This window comes from Gadus macrocephalus, chromosome 3 (genome assembly GCF_031168955.1).
Source record: "Gadus macrocephalus chromosome 3, ASM3116895v1".
NCBI lineage: Eukaryota > Metazoa > Chordata > Actinopteri > Gadiformes > Gadidae > Gadus > Gadus macrocephalus.
Genome location: NC_082384.1, coordinates 7,672,858 through 7,677,325, shown reverse-complemented (window position 1 = coordinate 7,677,325; position 4,468 = coordinate 7,672,858). Strand labels below are relative to the sequence as shown.

The 4,468-nt window shown below is 48.1% G+C and overlaps 1 long non-coding RNA gene across 1 annotated transcript; it reads right to left on the bottom strand.

Moving 5' to 3' along the window:
• Nucleotides 1-512: 512 nt before the first annotated feature.
• On the bottom strand, nt 513-2,603 carry LOC132453895 (uncharacterized). The gene is made up of 3 exons (XR_009524833.1): nt 2,463-2,603; nt 1,660-1,737; nt 513-1,510 (listed from the first exon to the last, which is right to left on the bottom strand). It is a non-coding gene; the product is annotated as an uncharacterized LOC132453895 (long non-coding RNA).
• Nucleotides 2,604-4,468: the final 1,865 nt, after the last annotated feature.

The following is a 4,468-nucleotide window of genomic DNA, read 5'->3' as shown; positions in this document are numbered from 1 at the left end:
ACTCATTACACTTGGATGAATGAAATTGTAATTTTTTTTATTCAACAATTAGTGTGACAAGAACAAGTGATTGCGATTGTGTGAACAGATTCAACAATGGACACAGCAGGGAACACTATATACTTAGGGCAAACCATTAACATATAACGTTGCAAATATACTATACTTTATGCCGTTACAATACTTAGAATAGCCCTGAGCAAATTCAAAATGGGTTTAGGAGGGAGGATCCTCGTTTGGTCATGAACTCTGACCTCTAACCTATTCTCAAAAGTCGGGGCATAAGTGGTTGAGGAACAGTTGTTACCCGCTCTGTGATCTTCAATGGTGTCATGGTTCATTGGTTACAACTAACATTTTATAGATAAATGGTCATACCATGGTTGGCTGTGCAGCATTTGGATGCCCCAATCTGTCCGAGAAGGGTTATCACATGTACGGCTTCCCCAAGGACCAAGAGCGCAGGGAGAAATGGATGGCAATGGTCAGCCGTCAAAACTTATTGACAGTCAGCAACAGTCAAAAACGATGTAATGTTCAGATCACTTGCTAGCATTTCAAAGGGCATAATAATTCTAAGTGTAGAGAATTATGACTTTCCAATGATATTTGAAGTGCAATGGAAACTGATCTTACAAGCCTACCTACAGGTACACTTTGAAAATGACAGATTCAAAGCCACAAAAGTAGATAGGATGTTGAAGTTGAGGCCCGATGCAGGCCCAACAGTTTTCATCCATCGCCCTAAACCGAAGAGGAGGAAACCCCCTTCTGTGAGGGTGCCTCCGGAACCAAGTGCAACGGACCACACATATTGCACCAAATTAAACTTCGGTATGATCCATGCAGCTAACAATATTCCCCATTTCATGTAATTCAAGGATAGACTACACTCCTAATGAGATTACATAATTCATATTTGTACATTCAGTTTAAAAAACAACCAGAAGGCAGGGATTCTCTGAGGATTTGCACACAATGTAGATAATCAACACATTTCTACCCAATTAACAATTGCCGGTAGATCCATTTATAAATTGTATTGGTTTCTGATTGTGGCAGATGATTTAATTCACATTACAGAAATTTTTTGCTTTAATTCATTTTATTACATTGGAGATGACAGTAGTTGCAAATGCAAAGGCAAAATACATATAACAGCAACATTACCTTGTAATTATTACAGAGATTGAGGGAGAAATTGAGGTGGATTTCAAGAGCGTTGAAAAGGACATCACAGGAGACGGAGAGAGCAATCAAGAGGTTACATTGCCAGGGGCAGGTGATCCAGGGGCAGGTGATCCAGGGGCAGGTGATCCAGGGGCAGGTGATCCAGGGGCAGGTGATCCAGGGGCAGGTGATCCAGGGGCAGGTGATCCAGGGATTTGTGTGCCGAGGGCCAGTCAGTCAGGGGTCAACAGTGAAGGAATAACTTTTGCCAGGGCCAGCTGCTCCAGGGACCAGACTGCCAGGGACTGATGGGGCGACTGTGGAGGACCTAATAAGGCAACTAGAAAAGGAAAAATTAATGAGAAGGAGAGCAGAGAGGGCTATTGCAAAACAAAAAAGAATCAATTTGGCACTAAGAAAGATAATCAATTTGGCACTAAGAAAGAGAAACAATTCAGTCAACAAGAAGTTAAAACGAAAAAGCCATACAGGTTAAATTGACCGCCCATCATAATCAGCATTGTTGAATCGGCGGCATCTGTAGGGCTTCATGTGCTGAACATCACCCTTTCCAGGATATAATTAAACAAACACTGTTATTTCTACTAGCTATCGCATCATAAAACCCGTCCTTAAATCAACCTAAATTATCCTAGTAATCCAACATAAATAACTAACTAAATAAAAGTTAGATTCACTAGTACTGAACTTTGTAATTGTTGGTGTAGATACCATCACATTGTGCAGTCGAGCTAACAAACTAGCAGGCAATCGGTCGTCTACCAAGATATAAATATATATAATTACGCTGTGCATATACAAATAAATATCAGTATATGCATCATAAAAGGTCCTGATACAATATAGACAGTTGACAATTCAAAGGAGGTAGCTATTTAATCAATTTACCCCTGGAGATACCTTCAGAGATGGTGAAGTCGAGCTAACAAACTAGCAGGCAATCGGTCGTCTACCAAGATAAAAAATATATATAATTACGCTGTGCATATACAAATAAATATCAATATATGCATCATAAAGGTCCTGATACAATATAGACAGTTGACAATTCAAAAGAGGTAGCTATTTAATCAATGTACCCCCGGAGATACCTTCACAGGTGGTGAAATCGAGCTAACAAACTAGCCAGCAATCGGTCGTCTACCAAGATAAATATATATATAATTACGCTGTGCATTTACAAATAAAGATCAGTATATGCATCATAAAGGGCCTCTGATACAATATAGACAGTTGACAATTCAAAAGAGGTAGCTATTTAATCGATTTACCTCAGAAGTTACTCGGCGGCCAGCAATGGAAATGAACGGTCTCCTCCGCCGTAAAATGGTTGTTTGGAACTATTCGAGGCTCCATACCCCGGAAGTAGGCGCTACAACGGAGTCCAATGGAAGTGTCGCAACTCTCTCTCTCTATAGCTCTGGGGCACGCTACTAGCCTGGCTCCGCCCGCCTAAGTACTTCCGCTCAATTTGAATTTCCCTTCAGTACTAGGTCTGGACCTGCTGTATGTAATTTGGTTTTCTGGTGCCGCCACAGCGGCCGGCAATCAGCGAACAGAGGGCGTGTCTGAGAACAATGACGATAAAGTCGTACGCCAGTTTGAGTTGTTGTTGTAGGTCGGTAGTTGATTTACAATGTGCAATTTTTCCCTGATAAATTAAATTCGACGAACAAAACCTGCAGCTGTCGTTGACGGACATTTTCGTGCAGACGCGCAAGGTGTTTGGTTTGTGTACAACCTGCGCGTGATTCCCGGCGCATGACATACGTCACAACCAAACGTTAGCGATTGGTTATGGCAGATCCAGAGTGGCACTGGGCAGATCCAATCATTTTAAACTTCAACAGACACCCGCCTTCAAGTGAGTTAACGTTTGTCAATTGATTAGGTCCAGACTCACAAATGAAATGAAATGAAGTGAAGTACGAGAGTCTGGTAGAACCAGGCTAGCACGGTACTGCATAATTGGTTGAACCTGGGCTCCCGTCTCATCTTTCCCGTGCTGCTCGCCACATTGGTGTCAGAAGTGGGATTGGCCTGCACACGCGGATAAAGGAATGGGATTGACGGTCGAGCCCATGGAAGCACCAACCGACGCCGACGCATCCTGCCTTGTGGGAGCGCAGCGGCCCACGGACGGAGAAATGGTAGCTGTCAACCGCCCCCTGGTGGCAAGGACGGCGGTGAAGCTGCCGAAGTTCTCCGGGGCAAAGCAGCTTGAGCCGTACCTTGCCCAGTTCCGGCTTGTTGAGTGGCACAATAGCTGGGGTGCCGGGGAGGCGGTTGTCCACCTTGCCCTGGCGCTGGAGGGGACGTTGGTGCAGGCGCCCCTGGACCTGGCCCCAGAGGACCAACGGGACCTCCGGGCCCTGATCCGGGCGTTGGAGAGGCGTTTCGGGCAGAGGGCGGCCGTGAACCACAGCCGGGAGCTGCTAAGCAGCCGCCGCCGCCGGGAGGGGGAACGCTTGGGGGCCTACGCAGCGGACATTCAGCTGTACGCCCGGCGTGGCTACCCCGACTTCCCTACTGCAGCTAGGGATTAGCTAGCCCTGCATTCATTCCTTAAGGGACTTGCCCCGTAGCGGCTGAGGCAGCACGTCCGCCTCATCATGCCCCCGACCCTCGATGTGGCTCTCGACGTGACGGAACGGGCGGAGCGGGAGTTTTCCAAACAACCCAGCCTGCAGCCGTCCACGGAGGATGATTGCCAGTACCAGTCTGGTCCGGCCAAGAACTGCTGCCGTCGCTGTGGTACCCGGGTGGACGTGGCTGGGCCAGCCCTCTCCCGTGGCACAATGACAGTGGCGTTCCAGTCCGGGCAGGACAAGGACCGGGTCCAGAAACCCAGGCCACCGGACCTTGAGCCGCAGCAGTGTCGGCAGCTGGGGCTGGTCGAGGACTGCGGGTGGACGGGGCAGCGTGGCACCCATCCTCGTCCCAGCCACAGGCTCGGCCGTCGACGGGCCAGATGGCGGAGGGCAACGGAGGATGTCCCCGAACAGCGCTCCAGCGCCCCCCGATGGCAGAAACTGGTGGGGGCCCCGATGGCAGTGGTCCCCGACCACAACCCGAGGGCTGCTGCTGACCCGTGGGTTCGGCGGAGGGCCTATTCCGCCCGCGGCGGGAGACGTGCGTCACAGACTGCGCCGCAATTAGACAGCCACCGGCAGGGGTGGCAAAAAAATTATGAACTAGCCTTATTTCTCCTTTCCAGATTGACTAAAAAAATCTTTCATCATATTAATCTCTAAAACCCGATGCATATTTTTCACCC